This window comes from Apostichopus japonicus, chromosome 2 (assembly GCF_037975245.1).
Source record: "Apostichopus japonicus isolate 1M-3 chromosome 2, ASM3797524v1, whole genome shotgun sequence".
Classification (NCBI taxonomy): Eukaryota; Metazoa; Echinodermata; class Holothuroidea; order Aspidochirotida; family Stichopodidae; genus Apostichopus; species Apostichopus japonicus.
This window is the reverse complement of record NC_092562.1, coordinates 30,333,638-30,357,853: the sequence shown is the minus strand read 5'-3', so window position 1 is coordinate 30,357,853 and position 24,216 is coordinate 30,333,638. Positions and strand designations below refer to the sequence as shown.

The window sequence follows — 24,216 nt, the reverse complement described above, 5'->3', positions numbered from 1 at the left end:
GAAAGTAAAATGCAAAGTAACAAAGTACAGTTTACTGTATAGAGTAAATGTAAGTTTATCACGTAGAGGAAGCTGGAAAAACTCTGTTGCGATGCGTGGTCAGAAAGTTCCTGTTCGAGCTGGCTCTTGCAAGTTAATTAGAAATTTTTGGTATAACAGACAATAGCAGTTTGGTGTGAAGAGGAAGTGTCTTCGATATTTCTCCAAAGATGGGCGTGAACTAATTATGCAAACCTCAAATATCACATTTTACCAATATTTTGGGTATTTCAAGGTCAAATTCGGTCACAATTAAAAGGTTTATTTTTGGTTTTTAATACAAAACTAGTAAGATGTGTATAGTTATGATGCAAAGAATGGGCTAAAACATCTTTTGTATTAGTTATTATTAATGCTCTGATGAGCAGCTTAAAGTGGCGTATATGAGAGTAACATCAGCCCTACAGAAACATGCATACAAGGGGAAATAGCACTAGTAACATTGTATCTTCATTCAAGGAGACCATGTTAAACATCATTAGAATCTATTGAAATGTATTTATTAAAAGTGTTCTGTCTTTGACTCCCTCCCCCATCACCCCCCCCCCCCCCAAACACCCTCCCCTAGTGCATTATGCAGATTTGTATACAGTATATTACTGACTTTTACTGCAAAGAGACTGCATAGCACATGCATTCAAGGTATACTGAATTATTTGGTATGGTAATCTGCTTCAAATTGTCTGTATGCATGCATAACCCAACCCCCCCCCCTTCCACTCACATCTTCTACCCAACCCTATATCAGAATAGAAAATGAATGTGTACCAGTGCATACATGCACAGTGTGTACTTTATATGTGTGTTCAGTACAGTGTTATTTTACACCAAGCACTAATTAAAAACACAGTCCCACTGTCCACAATCATGTGCAGTACTACACACTGTACATTTCATTTCATTTATTTGTTTCCACATTCAAAAGGTATTACACAATAATAGAATAAAATGTATGTGACAAGTGGAGGAGGTCTGAGAAAGCCGAGGCTCTTTAGAGGCAGACCCGCCGCCCCCCCCAACAATATAAGAAAAGAAAAAAAAAATGAATTGCACACACAAATAAACTACGTTACATAAGATAACATGATACTATTTAAAGAATTATCATATTATATATACGTAATGACAAAAAAAGACAAAAAAAAAAAAAACATGTATGTAATGGTGATTCAATTCAATACTGTGCATATTTCAATGTCATATTAATATATTATATACTTGCAATGTAGTGTCTGCTTCTGCTATAATTCACTAAGTTAAAAGTCTTTTATAACTTAAAATGAAGTTGAACCAGTGTACATATGTAGTACATATAGTACACACTATACATATAGTACACACTATATGTACAGTGTGTACTATGTATACATGTTCAGTATGTAGTGTTATTTTACACCAAGCACAATAAATACATAGTCCCACTGTTTGCATGCAATAATGTACAGTACATACTGTACATGTATGTACTGGTCATTCAATTCAATACTGTGCGTATTTCAATGTCATATTAATATATTACTTGCAATGTAGTGTCTGCTTCTGCTATATATAATTCACTAAATTAAAAGACTTATAGTATAAACTGAATGTTTAAGCAGTTTAACCTGTTATATTTAAATATATATTAGTTTAACCTGTACTAAACATGTACCTGTACACACATATAGAACACACTGTACATGTATATGCACTGGTTCACATTCATTTTCTATTCTGATATAGGGTCGGGTAGAGGATGTGGGTGGGAGGGGGGTGTAAAAACTGAATGTTTAAGCAGTTTAACCTGTTATATTTTAATATATATTTAAATTAGTTTAACCTGTACTAAACATGTACACACATATAGAACACACTGTACATGTATATGCACTGGTTCACATTCATTTTCTATTCTGATATAGGGTCGGGTAGAGGATGTGGGTGGGAGGGGGGTGAGTTACATGTAAACAGACAATTTGAAGTGCAGATTACAACCATATATATAATTCAATACCTTGAGTGCATGTGTTATGCAGTCTCTTTGCAGTAAAAGTCAGTCACATACTGTATGCATATAAGAAGGGTAATTCTCAGGGCTTAATGCCTGATTATTGCTTTAATTCATTTTAAAGGCATTGATCGAGACTCGCCCCAAACCGCGTGCAGCCATCTGAGAAAGTTAACTTTCCGTTGCTTGCAAGTGACGTTTTGTTCGTGTCGCTACAAAATGCAGACAGTACAGTAATGAAACCTGATACGTTGTTATCTTTAGCTGGACCTGAGATGTCCATCGCTGTATTGCATGTACACTGTGCTTTGGTTATTGACCGCAGCTGTATGTACTGACTGTACACTAGTGTATAATTACCAATGGTAGCAAGCTGTGTGTGTGTATTTTCTGTGATCGATGGTGGTGTCTAACACTTCTGTTATACCTCATTCGAAACTAGTTCAGATAACCGGCATTAGACGTTTTTTTGTGCGCGAGTCTTCACACCCTTTAAATTCCTGGCAAAAAACGCTGACAACATATAGTAATAACGTGCTGCAGTGGTGGATCCAGGGTTTATGAAAGAGGGGGATCATTTTAGGACATCACATGAGAGCACTGACAGCTTGTCTACATTGAAGGGGGGAGGGGGATTTCTGGGGTTTATCTCACAGAAAATTGTAAAAGAGGAGCCCTTCTACCCCACCCATCAAAAAAATCCAATGTACAATAATTTACAATTATGCACACACAGAATTAGGGGACTCAATCAGCCTGGTTGGGCATCCCCTGGATCTGTGCCTGGTGTGTGTACCTGTGTATGTATATGAAACATTTACCAATTTGTAATTCACTTAGAGAATCATCCTGCTCTCTTTCCATATAAATGAATCATATGTGGGCCACAGGACCATTATTGGCTGCTGCCTGGATGGGCCCTGGTACAGCAAAAAATTGGTGTATTTTTAGATACCCTTTATCTAACAGGTATATACTGCAAAAAAGGGATTATCCTTGTCTTTTTTCAATTTTGGATCCCTTATTTGAAGGAACCTAGACAACAAACATGCACAGAGTGTGAAAGGTAGCACACATAACCTTGAATCCTGGTCATAAACCAACATAACATGCCCATCCAACCCTTTGTCTCTTTTCACATGCATATTCAGGGTACCCAGTTCAGTGGAGTATAGCATTGATGGGTCAAAGTAAACATTGTCAAAGTGCAGTGCAATACAATAAACTAGGCTCATACTGTATCACTCATACTGTATCACTGCAAGATGCCAGTCATTATGATAATGTCACAAATCAATTTGTATCACATGATCACTGCTTTTTGCAAATTCTCACTTTGTAACAAGAAAATGACAAGTTAAGACCAAATTTTACAGTTGTTCCCGCATTAAGATTACTTCATTTTTCGAATTTGTGAACAGGAGAGCATAAAGGGTTATGTGTGAATTTGGGGAAGAAGATGTTATATCCATTCAAGGTTACGAAGTAGGAAGAAATTCCTTCCACACATTTTTTAGTTGCCCTATGGTTTACATTTCTTTAAATTTAATCTATTTGTATGTTGATTAGTGGCAATGGAACTAAGCCCTAAAATCTCTGATACGCTTTATCTCCCATCATGCAAGGTGAAGTCATCTGCCCCAAAGCAAACAAGATTATTTCAATTATGTAGAACAAGAAGCCAGAGTTGATTGTTGAGGTGTTCACCTTCACAAAAATACCATTAATATCGACACCTCTGGTTGACTGATGGTAGCCGATTTATATATTTCCCTCATCTCACTTACTGTACATCCACATCACATCTCACATACTAAATGACTCACTTAAGCATTATTATATACTAGTAGTTGGGAGAAAATCACCCTGGGACGTTGTCACCCATATCGAAGATAGGGAATAAAATTAAAATTTTCATAATTGGACAGATCTCAAATATCAATTTTGATTTGAAATCTTGTAGAGCTCCTAAAATGTCATTAAATGGTGCAATTTTCCTGTTCATGAATTTGATAGTAAAAACTTCATTATTTCTTAACAGTTGCAATATTGTTTAAATTATTGTCACAAGGTGACCAGCATGCCCACTGTCCGGAAAATTATGATGTTAGTACAGTAGATGTTGACAATTTCTGTGAGAGGTTGTCTTTATTTTGTCATCCTCTGTCATGTTGCAGAGTTGTGGTTAATTAATTTTGTATCAAAGCAGGATATCTGGCGAAATGAGAACTGGTTGGCAATGTCCCACTCTTTCACACTCCAAATATGCAAGAAGTTAAAAGATTGTGGACAATACATGCTGTATACAAAATGTGAATAGTGAATATTATGTTTAATTTAATAGAAATTGGTTCAATGTGTGTGAGACCATTTTCCATTCAAATTTTCAAAAGTAAACCAATTCTAGACCCAGTTTTAAAATCACAGAGAAGAAAAGAAAAATATTCCCTGAATATTCAAGCTTTGTCTTCCAGCTACTAAGATTTACTTAGACTGGACAAGTATTATTATAAGGTGTACTGTACGTGTATTAGCCAAGAGGATTGTGCATTGTTAAAAGGACCTTATTCCCCAACCCCCCCCTCCCCTTCAATCAAATCCTTTTTGTAACAACTACAAAACTTGCCAGAGGTTCTAACACTCTCAAAAGGATTTACAAAATGAAAAAAAAGACACATCTTCCATGAAGCTCATTAAAAGAAACTTCTGTATTGGCACAAAATTATAGCATGCTGTAATTGCTAGAAGCTTCAGAAAGTACTTCCTTGAGGCCTTTTATTTCCAAATTGTTCTCATCTAAATGAACACAATGACTGAATGTCCCAGTAAATTTCCTCTAAGGTGGTTATAAAACAGTTTAAGGAATCTGGATTATAACCACTGCTTTCATGACCATATTTCCTGGCCTAATTGTCTTCTTTCATCCAAGTTTCAAATTTATGAAAACCCAGTATAAATACATGAATGTACATATTTATAAAACGGGATATGAAAACCAGTTAAGAGTAATAAAAATTAGAAAAGTCCCCAGAATCCTAGATTCAAGTTCTACAGCTCAATACTGGTACTTTGTCTTGTACATGGCCAATGTCTACATAGCTGGGTTCATAGGCTACATAGCTAAGTAGTTGCATGTAACTGGTGAGTTTTCAGCTCTAACACCTAACACTGCAGGAGTATGCTGCCCATAAATGTTTCAAGGTTAATGGCCTTGTGATGTGATTTTATAGTTACTGTGACTTCCAGAAGCACACATAGCTCAATGCCATTATGAGTGATGAGTGTGTAGCATTGTGTGTGTACACAGCTATTACAGATTTTGGGCTGATTCTTACTCATTGAGAAAATAAAATATGGTAGTTTTCTGCTCACACAACTACAAAACACTGAAGATCACGTTTTAATAAATTTGAATAACACAATGGCTGCTTAGTCAAAAGTTGTGATATCTCTTGTAACTGAAATGCCCCTCCTTACATATGAAGTATAACCTATCATTTCCAGTAGGTTTCAACTGGTTAAATCATGAGCTCACCTAGGTCAGTGAGGGGATGGGCATTTTGGGGGTCTACTGGCAGGGGTACCCCACTAGTAGAAATTACTGGAAATGCCCATCACTTACATATAGAGTCGTGCCAATCAGTTTCAAGTAGTTTTCAACTGGTTACCTCATGAGCTGACCTGGTCTAGAAGGGATGGGCATTTTGAGGGTCTACTGGCAGGGGTACCCCACTAATATAAATTACTGGAAATGCCCATCCTTTGCATATGAAGTGATACCTATCGTTTTCCAGTAGGTTTCAACTGGTTACCTCATGAGCTGACCTAGGTCAATGAGGGGATGGGCATTTTGGGGGTCTACTGGCAGGGGTACCCCACTAGTAGAAATTACTGGAAATGCCCATCACTTACATATAGAGTCGTGCCAATCAGTTTCAAGTAGTTTTCAACTGGTTACCTCATGAGCTGACCTGGTCTAGAAGGGATGGGCATTTTGAGGGTCTACTGGCAGGGGTACCCCACTAATATAAATTACTGGAAATGCCCATCCTTTGCATATGAAGTGATACCTATCGTTTTCCAGTAGGTTTCAACTGGTTACCTCATGAGCTGACCTAGGTCAATGAGGGGATGGTCATTTTGTGGGTCTACTGGCAGGGGGACCCCCCCCCAATATAAATTACAGGAAATGCCCATCCCTAACATATGAGTAATACCTATCATTTTCCAGTAAGTTTTCAACTTGTTACATCATGAGCTCATCTAGGTCAATGGGGGATGGGCATTTTGGGGGTCTACTGGCAGGAGTAAGCCACCAATAAAAACTACTGGCAATGCCCATCCCTTGTATCTGAAGTCCTAACCAACATTTTCCAGTAGGTTTCAAGTGGTTACCTCATGAGCTGACCTAGGTCAGCCGTGAGGGGTCAATTATTGATCACTGGCAGGTGTACCCCACCACCAATAATTATTGGCAATGGCCATTTGTTGCTCTTGGGGCCATACCTGACACATTGTACTTATATACTTTGATGTGGTTACCACGAAAGCTGATCTAGGTTAGCTAATAGGTGACCTTAAAGTTGCTCTCCCAGCCACACCCAACATAGCCGGTTTGCCAGTCGTCTGGTTTCATATACAGGAATGCACTGTGAACAATTTGATGTACCAGGCAATTGGTTACCTTCCCAGCTAACTAAACCCTCTGGGCTCCCGCTCTACTATGAGAGTATCAACCTAGCTAGTGCACGAGAAGAGTGCGAACGTTTCTCTGGTCTAGCCATCAACTATGCATTCAAATTGCACAAAATCTAACACAGCATAAACGCTCAATATGCTAGTTCCGTCGAAAAATTACACATGTGGATGCAAGCATATGGCCACTGAAAAAGATGCTGTAAACGTTCACGAAGGGGGCAAATTTTTGTGGTGATATTAAGTTATATACAACTCATCCCTACCAAATGTAACTTTTTAACTTTTGATTGACTTGTGATTGATTTTCAGGGGCATGTGCAGGAATTTCCATGGGGGGGGGGTCCAAAATGTTATGAAATGTAATGATTGCCCTACTGGGGGGGTCTTAGTGGAAATTTCCGTGGAGGGGAATTGTCCGGGGGAAAATTGTCATGGGTGGGAATTGTCCGGAGTGGGAATTGTCCAAGGGGCAATTGTCGGGCTTTGCAATTGTCCGGGTGGGGAATTGTCCGGAGTGGGAATTGTCCAAGGGGCAATTGTCGGGCTTTGCAATTGTCCTGGTGGGAATTGTCCGGGTGGGAATCGTCCGGGTGGGAATCGTCCAGGGGGCAGTTGTTTGGGAACCGTCTTACTAACTATTGGATTTTTAGAGGAACCCATTTCCCATGATTGCGTCCATCAAACGAATGGAAATACTGGAACCTACCAACTGAAACGGAAAACTTGCATTGCTTCCATTTCTGTTTTTTGTAATCATGTTTTTTTACACAAATCAAAATTAACTAACAAAACAAAAGTATGAAGCTAATAAAAAACAGTTAAAATTAGAAACCTTCAACCCAGCTATTGAGACAGTTGCGGTGTTTATAAACAGAGCACATTGACTGCACATGAGGTACACACTCTCGTGTACACCTACACATATGTACAGTAGGTATTTAAGCAGTCTGCATTTGAAAATCCGCCCTTTAGTGGTACGGACATAAGGATTTTTGCTGCCTCGGGCATTCTTGCGGTATTCGCGGGAAATTTGATCTTCCGTAGCTATTGCCTATGCTTCATTCCTTTTCTATCCGACAGACGAAACTCGATTTTGGTATTTAGGATGCCAAAATTTGAAATGCTCGAACGATTTAGTACGAAATTGCACCCTTAAAACTAAAAAATAGTCGTCTATAAAGCATTTTTCACGAAAACTTGTAATCCGGTTTACAATTCTAAACAGATATTCTTCACGGCAAACTTCCTCCCCATCTTTATTTTGGCTTGAATCTCGTCCGTTTCAACTTGGACTGTACCATTATCTTTTGGTGTTGAGAATATACATTGTTATTAATTGAAATGTGACAAAGCCATTGAAGAGATTGATATGATTCTAAGCTCCCCTTTTTTAATTATTAATAATGATTTATAAGTGATTTACATTAATTTATGTAATGATTTAAACGCATTACAGTTAATAAAAGGATTATCTAAAAACCACTCTCCCCCATCGTTTATCAACATCGAACATGCCAAAGGGAAATGTTACATCATATTGTACAGAACTATCGTACGTCAGCTGGGAAAATCTATAGAGCTAACTTGCGTTAGCAGAAATAGTGGAACCCATACCTATCCATGAACCATACTGTGCAACGATATACCCCTATCGTGATTTGCGAAGTGTGGCTCAAAGGCGAAAACTTCTATCATTTAATATATAGCATAAGTTGATGCTTGATGTTGCATTTTTTCCTAAATTATCATAATAGGCTAGTTGTACAGAAACTTTGCTTGAACTAAGTCACTAGTAATATTATAGCATCAGCCATAGATTTAATAAAATGATCTATTTCATGCTACAATAAGATTTGCTTGCTTAAATGATCCTATTATTATATACAGCAACAATCATTTTATCCATACATCGCCCATCATGCTTTTTTTCTTTAGGCCATCATCCCAGATATTCAATCTCACCATGACTGTACTGTAATAATGTCAAATAAATATGTAGAAATCAGCAATTGATTTTACCAAACAATTATTCTTTGTTAGTAAGTGGGTTTACACTGGATTTTTAAATATCAGCTTGGGGAGGGGTATTGTTGCTTCTAGAAGGAGTGTTTTTTTTTTCTTCAAATTATTTACTATTGTCTCCTAGGAAGCTTGTAGAAGTCGATTACAAAAGCACATCTGGTCTTTGTTTGAGTAGGAGAAGGGAGACAATGGAAAAAATTCAAAGGGCCTGTGACTGGAAATGTCATGTGAAAGGTCAAAAATTATTTATATACACAATTAATAAGTCCCACATGAAAACATGGGGGTTGGGGGGGGGGCAGAACAATGTCAGGCTCTGACTAGCAGTAAGTGATGAACCTTAACAGTGTCATTATTTCCCTCTTACATGCAGTCAGGGTGGGGTGGAGAGGGACGCTGTTTGGTGCAGGCAAAATAATGAAAAGCACAAAGAAAAGGATAACAAACAAGATTTTACCATTGTTATGTTCTTTTTATTGTGTCCTGTCACAGTGAACAGCAGAAGAAGGCAAGGTATAAAGGTTTTCAGCATAAACATCAAGCTTCCTTTGGGTAGGATTTGTTCATGGGAGGGGCACAACTTTTATTATGGGGGGGGGTCTGATTGTCTCTAGCGTTGCTTTGAAAGATCACAGATGGCATCATTGACATCTTTTGTAGCGCTTTTTAAACTTTCCATTTGATAGGTCACTGGAACTCAAGTTGTTGCTCTGTGTGAGAGCCTCTAGATGTAAACACATTCACTGCACTTATGTACAGTAAATACCAAACTTTCTGAATTGTTCTGAAATGGATTTTACACGATTTGGGAAATCTATGTTTAACAATGACAACTACTAAAAACTGCATATTATAGGCTCACAGAGTAAACAATATTCACTAGCAGCATTGTTCAGAAATATACTTTCACCTTTTGTTATGATTTCATGTATTGATTCTGACAAGAATATTCAAATGAAAAAAAAAAAAAAAATCCAGTCCATTTAATAATATCATGTTGTTCACATGGATTTGAAATCACATTCTACTGACATCAGATGACCATTGCCTTGTTAACACAACTGCAGAGAATGAGTAATTTCTGTGAGGAAAAACCTGTACAGCTTATTAAAAAAAAAGAGAAAGACAAGTCACACACTTACCTGAAGAGAAAATTTCCACAGCAAGGAACCAAGTTCATTACAATCTTCTCCATGTTGGAGAAAGACTGTTGATTAAGTGCATGAAATGTGTACCTTCTTCTGCTTTAATCGATCCCAAATGTTGCCACCGCTTGCAATAGACCAATTAGCAAAGAGTATTGAGAGATGACAATTAATACTCACATCGGCAGCTGATGACCAAAATTATTGTCTTCTTGTGCTCAGCATATAGATATGGTTTGCAAGGTTCTCACATTCTGACTACACATGACCTTTGACCACCAAAAACAATAAGTCTCTTGATTCTTGAACTCAACGTGTCACAACAACGTTTTTAATATGAAATTGGTCCAAGCTTCCTTTCTTGAGATATCAAGTTTAAAAGCAAGGCATCACAAACACATCACTCCTCCACCTGCATGACTACAAATTATCATTGGAACCAAAAACTGATATTTCTATCAATACAGAAAATATCTGGAGAACATTTCAACAACTGAGGCAGCTTTTAATTTAATTTTTAGGGGGAGAAACGGATAGATCATTTGAAAGGAAACTGCACAACAAGAAAATGTAATATATTGACATGTATACCTTCAATGTGAAAAAAGGGCAACATACTGTGCAAAATCTACACAATGATACAATATTTCAGCCATTGACTGCAAAATGAAAAGCATGTGGCTAAGCTTGAAGCCTAACTAGACCGTATGTGCTACCTTCACACTCTCACGAATAAGTCATCTGATATTGCACACCACATTAAAATGTCCTATGCTATTCTTTGTGTAGGCCTGCTGACATTTGTACGATTTGATGAACCTACTGTACAATAGCCAGTTCTGGGTTGGGGGGGGGGGGGGAAATGGGTGGTTTATTGCTTACTCTACACACTAGTAATATCTTGAAATATACTAACACTCGCATAACTAAGAGAAACCTATATTGTATCATATACATATCATATACAGTATAGTCTACTGATCTATTAGATATATGCCCCCAGTGTAGACCTCAAGTATTACAAAGTATTATTAAGCCACTAACAGAAACAGTAAAGAGTATGTGGCAAAGCTTCACACCACGCAGTATGGTGTGTGCTGCCTTCACACTCTCACTTATTCTAGTTGTATGACAATACCTTAAGCCAATTGCCTATCATATACAGTATAGTCTACTGAGCTATTATATATATGCCCCCAGTGTAGACCTTAGGTATTATGGAGTATTATTAAGCCACTAACAGAAACAGTAAAGAGTATGTGGCAAAGCTTCACACCAAGCAATTTGGTGTGTGCTGCCTTCACACTCTCACTTATTCCAGTTGCATGACAATACCTTAGGCCAATTGCCTATCATATACAGTATAGTCTACTGATCTATTAGATATATGCCCCCAGTGTAGACCTTAGGTATTACAAAGTATTATTAAGCCACTAACAGAAACAGTAAAGAGTATGTGGCAAAGCTTCACACCACGCAATATGGTGTGTGCTGCCTTCACACTCTCACTTATTCCAGTTGCATGACACTACCTTAAGCCAATTGCCTATCATATACAGTATAGTCTACTGATCTATTATATATATGCCCCCAGTGTAGACCTTAGGTATTATGAAGTATTATTAAGCCACTAACAGAAACAGTATGTGGCAAAGCTTCACACCACGCAGTATGGTGTGTGCTGCCTTCACACTCTCACTTATTCTAGTTGTATGACAATACCTTAAGCCAATTGCCTATCATATACAGTATAGTCTACTGAGCTATTATATATATGCCCCCAGTGTAGACCTTAGGTATTATGGAGTATTATTAAGCCACTAACAGAAACAGTAAAGAGTATGTGGCAAAGCTTCACACCAAGCAATATGGTGTGTGCTGCCTTCACACTCTCACTTATTCCAGTTGCATGACAATACCTTAGGCCAATTGCCTATCATATACAGTATAGTCTACTGATCTATTATATATATGCCCCCAGTGTAGACCTTAGGTATTATGAAGTATTATTAAGCCACTAACAGAAACAGTAAAGAGTATGTGGCAAAGCTTCACACCAAGCAATATGGTGTGTGCTGCCTTCACACTCTCACTTATTCCAGTTGCATGACAATACCTTAGGCCAATTGCCTATCATATACAGTATAGTCTACTGATCTATTATATATATGCCCCCAGTGTAGACCTTAGGTATTATGAAGTATTATTAAGCCACTAACAGAAACCGTAAAGAGTATGTGGCAAAGCTTCACACCAAGCAATATGGTGTGTGCTGCCTTCACACTCTCACTTATTCCAGTTGCATGACAATACCTTAGGCCAATTGCCTATCATATACAGTATAGTCTACTGATCTATTATATATATGCCCCCAGTGTAGACCTTAGGTATTATGAAGTATTATTAAGCCACTAACAGAAACAGTAAAGAGTATGTGGCAAAGCTTCACACCAAGCAATATGGTGTGTGCTGCCTTCACACTCTCACTTATTCCAGTTGCATGACAATACCTTAGGCCAATTGCCTATCATATACAGTATAGTCTAATGATCTATTAGATATATTCCCCCAGTGTAAACCTTAAGTATTACAAAGTTTTATTAAGCCACTAACAGAAACAGTAAAGAGTATCTGGCAAAGCTTCACACCAAGCAATATGGTGTGTGCTACATGTACCTTCACACTCTCACTTATTCCAGTTGCCTGACAATACCTTAGGCAAACCATATTAACTTAACTACTATACATACATAGACCTATCTTGGGATAAACCTACAGACATTAGTATCATTCAATGAGATTCACTGTAGACTAGTATTGATAACATACTTGTACTGTAGCTATGGGTTTGTGGGTTTGGGGAGGGTTGGGGCAAATTGACTTGACTTGGAGAATTGCCATACCTTCAGTGTGAAAAAGGGCAACCACACCTACTTCACAATGATACAGTATTCAGCGATTGACTGCAAAAACGAAAAGCATGTGACCATGTGGTTTGTGCTGCCTCAAAGCTCTCACACATAACAGTCTCCTTATGCAAACGACATTTGAATTTTATATTAGACTATTTGTTGGATAGTCCTGCCAATAGTTGTATAATCCAATAACACTAAAGCAGCCTATTCTTAGGGTATTTAAACTTAAGAGGAAAGGAAGGTGTTGGTGGTTGACTGCTGGCAAATAAAATGAAAGCCATGATCCTCACACTGCACGAGATGGTAGGTACTATCTTCATTGTCTCAATAAAATGGGTCACATAAAAATGAAAATATTAGTTTCCTCGACTCCATAAACCCATCCAAAAGTTTATCCTCAATGTTGTTTTGTTTTTATATTACATCTGCACCTTGTATTTGAAGGAGTGCCATCACCTGTACTTTTGTCAGGCAGTTTATGCGCTGGTAGTTGAAGCCTTCCAACCACTTTGTTAGCCTTTCAAGCTCTGGCTACTAAAGGAAATGGAGAACGACAGGACATTCTTCCACATAGTTTTCTGCCATCCATGACAGAACTTTTCTGTCACAACTCACTTCTTCAGAAGCGGAGCGTCTACTTTGTTTCTTGATTTGCTTAGCTTTGCTCCTTTTTTACTTTCTCCTTCTCTATTCTTCTCAAGGCCAACAGTTAGTTCTACAAGAAAAACAAGCAATAAATGAACAGTGTGTAAAGATCATAATCTGTGACTTGGCTTTTAGTTTCAAAGTTTTCTTTTGTATGGGCCCAATTCAATTAGGTTGGTAGGGGTGGGGTTGTAATGATTTGCCTGAAGATTTTTGTGGTACTCAACTGTGCCAACTGTGTAGTTCTCAACTGTGCCATGTGAAAAGTAAAAGTCAATATGGTGTGAACTTGAAACATGACCACTGGGATACTAGCATTTGAGGAGCTTTGGAAAAGGTCTGTTATTTTGACAAATCACCAATGTGCTGTCAAGCACAAACTTTGTGGTTGCTTACTTAGTGCAGTAAACCACATTACACAATGGTGTGGACAGGGTGGGAATGTGTGTCAGTAGAAGGGGTGTGAAAGGCCAGTCATGCTGAGTGCAAGTGAATACTGATTGCTTTCATTTAGCAAATCATAGAGGTCTGGCAACAATATCATAATTTCTTCAATGTGCAAAGCACAATAAGCCTATAATTAGCCACTGAATATGATAGTAAAAAGTGTGTGGTAAAACTTTCTTTACACTACATAAGGTGGTACATGCTGTCTTAGCACTCTCACTTACACAACAACGTACTGTACCGTAATCTCCTAATAAGCCTAAACATTAAATGGATAATGCTCCCTGGGTTAGGCCTGCTGAAATACATAATTAACGGTAATCTTAGTCTAGTTGATGTACTTGTATATTCAAATGTAACTGAAACATGAGGGAAAGGAGTAAAACGTAGAGGGAGGGGGTGGGGGAAGTGTCTATACTAGGAACATGGTGCTTTCACAAAATATTACCTCATAATTCAATGAAAGACTTCAATTTCTTACATGAAAACCTTGAACTCTGAAATCAACAGTACATGGCTACCTGTACAATATTGTTGCTGGAAATGGGAATTGGCATAATGACATACCTTCAATGTGAAAAAGGCTTACTCTACACTAACCACAATTATAATTTTCAGCTATTGACTGCAAGAAAGCATGTGGCAAAGCTTCACACCAAATTATATGACACTCTCACAAATAACAGTCACTTAATATTGCAAATTACATTTAAATGTCCTAGACTACACTTTAATTAGGCCTGTTGATATTGTACATTTCAATGAACCTACTGTATTACAGCAAACAACTGTAATGGGTTGAGGGGTAATTACTTCACTGTACATAATAGTGATTTTGTCAAATATACCTGTAGTAACATTCTCACTACTAAGTGAAACCTATAAAGTACATTTATATATCAATATTGAGTAATGAATGTGTTTCTCTAAGTCTACTGATCAATTGGCTATAGGCCACTAGTGAAGTCTTAAGTAAGTATTATAAAATAAGATTCAGCCACTAACAGCATTAGTAAAGAGTATGTGGCAAAGCTTCACACCACACAATATGGTGTGTGCTGCCTTCACACCCTCACTATTACCAGTTAAATGACATTTCCTTAGGCCAACTACATTATATGAACTACTGTACATAGGCCTTTCTTTGGATAAACCTACTGATATTTGTACCATTGAATGAACATACTGAACAATATCCTATAACTGAACTGGGTTAAGGGCGGGGGGGGGGGGGGAGGGGGGTGGGAGGTAGTGATGGGTGGTTGATTACTTAACTGTACATATTAGTTATTTCTGGAAATATTGTAACACTCTTACTACTAAGTGAAACCTATAAAGTACATTTATATATCAATATTGAGTAATGAATGTGTTCCTCATATAGTCTACTGATCAATTGGCTATAGGCCACTAGTGAAGTCTTAAGTAAGTATTATAAAATAAGATTCAGCCACTAACAGCATTAGTAAAGAGTATGTGGCAAAGCTTCACACCACACAATATGGTGTGTGCTGCCTTCACACCCTCACTATTACCATTTAAATGACATTTCCTTAGGCCAACTACACTATATGAACTACTGTACATAGGCCTTTCTTTGGATAAACCTACTGATATTTGTACCATTCAATGAACATACTGAACAATGTCCTATAACTGAACTGGGTTAAGGGCGGGGGGGGGGGGGGGGTGGGAGGTTGTGATGGGTGGTTGATTACTTAACTGTACATATTAGTTATTTCTGGAAATATTGTAACACTCTTACTACTAAGTGAAACCTATAAAGTACATTTATATATCAACATTGAGTAATGAATGTGTTCCTCATATAGTCTACTGATCAATTGGCTATAGGCCACTAGTGAAGTCTTAAGTAAGTATTATAAAATAAGATTCAGCCACTAACAGCATTAGTAAAGAGTATGTGGCAAAGCTTCACACCACACAATATGGTGTGTGCTGCCTTCACACCCTCACTATTACCAGTTAAATGACATTTCCTTAGGCCAACTACATTATATGAACTACTGTACATAGGCCTTTCTTTGGATAAACCTACTGATATTTGTACCATTCAATGAACATACTGAACAATATCCTATAACTGAACTAGGTTAAGGGCGGGGGGGGAGGGGGGTGGGAGGTTGTGATGGGTGGTTGATTACTTAACTGTACATATTAGTTATTTCTGGAAATATTGTAACACTCTTACTACTAAGTGAAACCTATAAAGTACATTTATATATCAATATTGAGTAATGAATGTGTTCCTCTAAGTCTTCTGATCAATTGGCTATAGGCCACTAGTGAAGTCTTAAGTAAGTATTATAAAATAAGATTCAGCCACTAACAGCATTAGTAAAGAGTATGTGGCAAAGCTTCACACCACACAATATGGTGTGTGCTGCCTTCACACCCTCACTATTACCAGTTAAATGACATTTCCTTAGGCCAACTACACTATATGAACTACTGTACATAGGCCTTTCATTGGATAAACCTACTGATATTTGTACCATTCAATGAACATACTGAACAATGTCCTATAACTGAACTAGGTTAAGGGTGGGGGGGGGGAGGGGGGTGGGAGGTAGTGATGGGTGGTTGATTACTTAACTGTACATATTAGGGATATTTCTGGAAATATTGTAACACTCTTACTACTAAGTGAAACCTATAAAGTACATTTATATATCAATATTGAGTAATGAATGTGTTCCTCATATAGTCTACTGATCAATTGGCTATAGGCCACTAGTGAAGTCTTAAGTAAGTATTATAAAATAAGATTCAGCCACTAACAGCAATATTAAACAGAATGTGGCAAAGCTTCACACCACACAATATGGTGTGTGCTGTCTTCAAACCTTCACTTATTCCAGTCACCTTAGGCAAACCATGTTAGGTTTTTAAAAGATACTTTTTTGGGATAGGCCTGCTGACACTTGCATTATCCAATGACCCTACATTAACCTATTCTTAGGGTTATAACTTAAGAGGGAAGGGGGATTTTGGTGGTGGACTGCTGACATATATGTGACCAAATGAAATGAAAGCCAATTATCCTGACACCACACAAGATGGTATGTGCTGTCTTAATAAAATGGGTCATATGCAAATGAACATAATCATAAGGAATCAAGAATTTAAAATTAGTGGTTTTCATAAAATGCCACCAATTGGTGAGCTTTCCTCCACTTCATAAACCCATCCATAAGTTTATCCTCCTTAATATTTTGTTTTTTAATATTACAAATACACTTTGTGTTGGAAGATGTGTCATCACCTGTACTTTCACTAGGCACTGTTTCTGTGCTGGCAGTTGTATCCTGCCCATCACTTTGTTGGCTTTCCGAGCACTGGCTACTACTGGGAAATGAAGGAAATGGAGAAGAAGGACATTGATCATCCAAGTTGGTCTTTGCCATCCATGACAGAACCTTTCTGTCGCAGCCTACTTCTTCAGAAGCAAAGGGTCTACTTTTAATTTTCTTCAATCGCCTTGTTTTGCTCCTTCTTTTCACTTTCTCCTTCCCTCTTTTTCGGGCCATTGCAGTTCTACAAGAAAAACAAGCAATAAATGAACAGAGGGCTTAGATAATAGTTTGTGACTTAACATTTGCATTCAAAGTTGTCTGTTATTATATGAGCCAATTCATTTTGGTCGGTAGAGGTGGGGGGGGGTAAATGATTTTCCTATTGTGGTCACCTGGGCCATGTGCATGCATCAAAACTGTATTGGCCCCAAACATGCCACATATTCAAATATGGTCAACTTTGGCCAATTTACCTCACTGAGGCATTTAGTCACCATGAGTGTTCATTGAGAATGTCTGAGAAGAATTTGTTAAGTATTGTAAAGACCTCAAGATAAGTTTAAGTGACTGATACAGCAATTTATTGAGTTATAGAAAAAAATCACTGTAATTTATTTGTTATTCCTTTTTTGTGGGGTTATTACTACCCAATGTGCTTGGGAGACAATGCTACAATTAATGGAAATAAGTGTATTTATAAATGTATAAGATGTGCAGGGCGAGTGATTAGTGAGGTACAGGAGGGACTGTGTGTACCTTGTGTGTACGTAACGAGCTGCTTCCCTTTGGACTGACAGTAGTCCCCATCCATGTCCAGATTATGTGGCAAGTAATTCAATGCAGTAGTAGGCCCAGTCAGCCTTCTATGACCTAAACCTGCTATCATTTTATCTTTCATTCTCTGGCTATTAAAACTCATAATATTAAATTGCTTTTTCTGTACAGCCTGCTGCAATTGTGGTGTTGTGTTTTCTTCCATGTTATGTTTTATCAAGTTCTTTTTAAAGTAGTGTTTGAAAAATTCTACTAATTTTTTGTTGTTTGTGTAGGCCTACTTATTTGTAACTGCCCTGTGTAATTTACTTAAGAATCATGATACATTGTCTTTGTTGCAGGTGGACAATTTCTATATTCTTGTGAACGAAGTCAATTTATCTCCTATGCCTAGCTTTGGCTGATAACATGCCACAATTTGGTACAAGGATGGTGTTTTGATTTTCTTGTTTCAAACACCACTGCAAAGGCACCCAATTTCAAGTAATAGCGGCTTTGCTTAGGCTCTGTCTTGTTTATAGCCTAGGTAGACTAGGTCTTGTTCTAGCCTAGTACTACTATTACTAGTTAGACTTAAGTACACTAGGCTAGGCCTGGTACTAGTAGTATAGCAGTAATTAGTAAGTAGTACTAGTACTACTACTATTACTAGGCCTAATACTAGTTAGACTTAAGTACACTAGTTAGACTTAAGTACACTAAGTACTAGTAGTAGTATTAGTAAGTAGCCTAGTACTACTATTTCTAAGCCAACTATACATTTAAATTAAAGAACAAGTTAAGCATATACTTTAGTACTTACTTCAAAAGGTTCATCGAAAGTACATCAAAGGCTTCCAGAAGATAACTTAGATGTGTAGGTTATCATCTTAGACTCGTACGTATTGTCAAAACCCTTACATAACCGACAACGTACATGTAATAGGCCCACCTTTATACTATAGAAACTCTCAAACTAGTCTAGCGTGAGGCTAAGATTACCTAGCATTGTACTAGCTTAGGCCTAACACTAGTTATATTACGGCTATGCTTAGCCTAAGTTCGGCAAACCTGAAACGAAACAAACATTGGAGGGATGTGAAACAGGCCTATGTTTCATAGCCTAGTACTCACCTCTTCAACCAAATCAGTCTCTTCTGTAGCCTTATTCTACTTGAACAATAAGCCGAGACAAAAAAATAAGGGAATTTATGGCCAATTTGAACTCGCTACAGAACGAAGTCTTCAGACCTGTACATTTTTTTTACAGCGCTGTAGTGTGTAGATTCACGATCACTTTCACCGGGTTTTCGCAAGTAGCGCCTGAACTGAAATGCGCGGGCTTTTCTCCTGGGGAGGATGTACGCTCAGGGATCGGCACGATTTGAAAGTTCAGATCGGAATTAAACTTCTCAAACTTGTCTATTTCGATGAATATTGCAACAAATTGGAAAATTCAACCACTAAATTGGATATAAATAATCCAGCTAAGACTTTTATTACAGTAAAACAATCATCAAACGTAAAAATTACATCTTATTTGGCTGCATGGCTAAGGGAAATCAGGCTACTTGAAAGGAAAATAGTTACGTAATATACAAGCTTATATTCCAAACTAATAACCTTGAATGGTACAGAATCTGCCAGTGTCCAAAAGTGAACGTCCGTGCTACTAAAGGGCGGATTCTCACATGGGGAGTTTCTAGCAACACAGTAATATGTGAGAATAATGCATGGATGGCACGAGTTTCGATTGGCTAGTTTTTAGCTCATACTAGTTTGAGCTATAGCCATGTTGCAGCTCTATCCTATGTGACTATTCATCCACCTGTAAAAAAATACATATATGTTGCTTAGTCCTTGGTGGATAAACGAAGAAACTTGTACAATGATTATCAAGTAAGGTAGCATCAGTGGTATTCAAGAAAGTTGAGGTCACAGGTCAGTTAGGAGTCGATAATTATCAGGGGTTTTTGTCAACATACAAAATATGCTTCCCTTCTCACGTTAAAAATGGTTGATGGTGACGGTTGGTCAAAATTATCATAGGTTAATGGCCTATTTAGCATGTTCAGAAATTTTCATTTGGACAGGATCTATTTGGGGGTACCTTTACATTTGTCACCATAAGTTAATGCATTTAGAATTTTTTCAGGTGTAGGTTTATATAATGGACCTATCAATTGTATGATGCACCCTCGGACCCACTGGATAGGTGCCTCAATATTTAAAATTAAGCTGGACATTTGACACATCCTTGCATAGTAAATTTGATACATTGATGCATGTCGTTGACCCACATCAAATTTACATTAATTGACTGACCATTTGCTGCCCGTGAAAGATTCTTTGTGGCACATTGATGCACCTTGACACACTTATTGTAGTTGTAATGGTGCACCAAATGTCCACTTTGACGGAAGCCTTAGTCACATAAATCTTTGGACATGATGCACATTTAATGCACCATTCCAGGGGTGAGGGGGATGTCACTGAGTCCCTCTTACAACTGATAGGTACATAGTCATAGTACAGCCATATACCACCAGGGAGTTGTTATGGAACAACTCCCTGATACCACAGCCTGTGTCAAATACACATTAGTGTGCATGAGAGGGAATCAGTTAAGTTGATCGATTATTCCTCTCACTGTTTACATGTGATTGTAATCTGAATATGTGAACAAGGCCATGGTGTTTGCAAATTGTCTGCCTGGTAATCATATCACATTACATGCCTTTAATACTAGTTGAGTTGAAACTGATCAGAACTGAGCCTTTAATTGGTAAGTGGGTCATTATTGCCGTCCACAGCACAAACCACAGTATTCAGTTACATTTTGTTGACCTGATCTGAGTTCATTTCCTTTTCAGTAATGTGAATTTATATTGCTTATAGAGAGGAGCATAAACATTGCAGTGAAAATGTTTAATAAAAATAAGTTTCCAATCAAAATGAAAGTTAAACATTTAAGAAAAACTGTTGAAAGTATTTAAGTACATTTTACCACTTTAAGATTGTTAAAGTTTTTTTCCACAAATATCTCTTTTTGCAGACTCGGTTACAGTATTAATTTGCTGTATATTGTTGTGCATAGTCTGAAAGTTTACGCCCCCCCCCCACCACCCACCTTTCTACATTGACCTTGCAAATGCAATCTCCTCTAAATAAATATCACATTACTTAGTATTAGTTTATGCACCATTGGTGCTCTTGCTTTTATTTATCATGGATGTCTTAACAATATTTTAAAGAAACACCAAAGTTCTGCTTCATATCCCTTATCCTATGATGAAAATACATGTAAGTTTCATTTTAGTTAATAATTATTTTTGCCTCTGAATAATTTTTTTAATTGTGACCAAATGAAAATTGAAGAATAATTATAGTCAAGTGGGGTAAAAAAAAAAACAATTTACCTAAAGTTTGCTCTAAAAATTGATGAGTAAGAGGTATTGTTTCGGTTCCAATGTTCAAGTGTGTGGAGTGGGATTCTCTTAAAGAGAATCTAACAAAAATAACTATTTTGTAAATGGAAAGTGTCGTTTTTTGCGAAAAATGTTGTTTTTTTTTATCCCCAAAATTTGCTTAATTCAGGGTAAAAAAAAACAGTGACGGGGTAAAAAAAACAATGCTAGAAAACAGCTATTTTCTTCATGAATGTATCTTAAAATCATGTTTGCATATAATTACATCTAAGTATGAGCTACTACCTTTACATGAAAAAGGAAAAAAAATTGTGAAATTGTCTTAATTCGTAATTATGGATGGCTCGTGTCATATGTCATGCTCAGCCATATTCATACTGTACAGTGTGTATATGATGCTACACAAATGTGGTGTAATATAGTAGAAACATTAGAGTTGAGCCAATTTCAGTTACTTCTGCCCAATTATTTAACATTTTTGACACATGACAGACATGAAAACTATTTGCCTAACCTCTAAAATCAACATTATGGAAAAATTTATTCATTCGGGCAAAATAGAGAGTACATTGGAGCCGGAAAGTACTTGTTTTTTTTTTACCCCATTCGCATCATTTTTTGGGGGTAAAAAAAAACAAGGCCCCCCCATGAAGCGTGAATGAAGTTGGAGTAATTCTACCATGGGGGAGTGTAATATCACTAACTGCTATGCTGTAACTGCTGGAATAATCTCCACATCATAGAAGCTGGGTATGCAGGAGAAAGTTTCAGATATGTGGTACAAACTTCAAATTTTGCTCGTTTAGCATTCGCTTGATTCGATGAAGCGCTGATTGGCAGCGAAGTGACATAGGGTTCCAGAAATTATATAATAATATACTAGACATGTAGGACTATCATATTGGTAGATAGTCTTTAAACAATGATGTGTGTTGCAGGAATGATGCATATTTATGAGGGGGAGGGCTTAGCAATATGTTGGTATCAAAAGTTTGTATGCACGATAACTCAACAAGGGGATGACCGATCATTACCATACTTAGTGGGTGGCCCATAGTGAGTAGATTAACCCTATTGATTTGGTGCTCATATCATGAATATTAATGAGGTAATGGGGTCAAATGTGAAAAACTCCAAATTGCAATAACTTGGCTACTATTAGTCGGAATTTCGTCAAACTTGGTATGATGGTATTGGTAGATAGTCTTTACACACTGATGTGGGGTGCAAGTGATATCATGCATATTTATGAGGGGGCGGGCTTAGCAATATTTCGGTTTGAAAAGTTTGTCCAGATAACTCAACAAGGAGATGACCGATCATTACCATACTTAGTTGGTGGGTGGATCATAGTGAGTAGGATAACCCTATTGATTTTGCTGCTCATTTCATGAATATTAATGAGGTAATGGGGTCAAATGTGAAAAACTCCAAATTGCAATAACTTGGCTACTATTAGTCGGAATTTCGTCAAACTTGGTATGATGATATTGGCAGATAGCCTATACACATGTTGTAAGTTGCAATTGATATGATACAAATTTATGAGAGGGCAGGGCTTAGAATTACTTTGGTAACAAAACTCTGTGTGCATGAATTGCTGTTGTTGTCATAGCTAGGGCTTTCTTAGAAATTTCCCTATGAATGGAACTAATGAACAGCAGCAATGAACCATAAAATGTTTTCATTCTGGTTATTCCTGCTTAGCATAGCTCCAATATATGGCTAGAAATGTATGCATGTTCATGACCTTGTTGTAATATTGTTCATGAAAGTTACCAAGACTCTTTTATGGCCGGCTGAAATGACGTGATATCATGAACATTTCCATCAAACGTTGTTTTCAGCAACTGCTGACTCTCTCTATCATCCAGATCTATGATTTTAATTCCACTTTGTTATGTTGAAAGTGTTAATCTTTGCAGATATGTTTCCCATAAATTTAGCCTTAACATCAGGGGTAGTCCGTAGAAATAAAGTGTTATTTCCAAAGAAGCCTTTTAATGTAGTGAGTAAGATAATGGTAAACATGTTGTATAGGTGTGAAGTATAAGGTGACATCATCAATTAACTTAAATGTAGTTCATACTATATCAGTTCTAGAAATAAATATTGTTTTTTATGTTCCTCCTGGGTCTGGCAATGTTCTGTGTTAGTCATAAGGGGGTTTGGATAATGCCAGAGTTGTTGAAAATATTGATTGCTAGTCATCATTACAGTCAATAGGCTATTTATGTCCAGTTTCTTTACCCAATTTTATATACTGGCACACATTAAATGTAGAGAGTAATGAAGTACTGATACCATTGCCTCATTACTCTCTACATTTAAAGTGTGCTTACAGTCAAGTGTTCTTTTTCTCTTTTCCTGTAAAGGTTGGCAAATATTACAAGTGGAGTGGAAGGGACACATCCGCAGTCTAACAACACTTTAAAAAATTTTACAAGAGAAAGGCAGAAATGAAATTGCCAGGTAAGATTATACTGCAACTCAGGGAACTTTTCCAATTGTTACTTATCTGCTATCATCAGATTTACAGTAGCCTACATGCAACGTTCTTCGCATTGCAGCTGAACAGCGCAATGTACAGAACAAAGAGTCTGCTGTTCAAAGTTATCTTGTGTTACATAAAGATCACAAAACATACATGATGGCTTAACGATATATTAAAAAGATCTAATTTAAAAGAAATTTCACCAGAAATTAGGGAAGAAATTAATCTGTACTCAAACACAGTTTTTGTTTTGACTACTGTAGCAACTGCAGCGTGGGTTATGTCGCAATCTGCATTTGCTAAGATGACGTCACGTTTGCAACTTT

The 24,216-nt window shown here is 37.3% G+C and overlaps 1 protein-coding gene and 2 long non-coding RNA genes across 4 annotated transcripts in view; 1 reads left to right on the top strand and 2 right to left on the bottom strand.

The window, feature by feature from the left end:
* The window catches only part of LOC139955788 (uncharacterized), a 491,243-nt gene that overhangs the window by 28,212 nt on the left and 438,815 nt on the right, over positions 1-24,216 (bottom strand). The window lies entirely within an intron of this gene.
* Positions 1-24,216, top strand: part of LOC139955863 (uncharacterized) — a 36,675-nt gene that overhangs the window by 8,645 nt on the left and 3,814 nt on the right. For both annotated transcript variants that reach the window (XR_011789094.1, XR_011789100.1), the window contains exon 2: positions 23,772-23,868. This is a non-coding gene — a long non-coding RNA (uncharacterized lncRNA). The remainder of the gene's footprint in view (positions 1-23,771; positions 23,869-24,216) is intronic.
* LOC139955852 (uncharacterized) lies at positions 12,252-19,430 on the bottom strand. The gene is made up of 3 exons (XR_011789083.1): positions 19,103-19,430; positions 17,185-17,456; positions 12,252-13,521 (listed from the first exon to the last, which is right to left on the bottom strand). It is a non-coding gene; the product is annotated as an uncharacterized lncRNA (long non-coding RNA).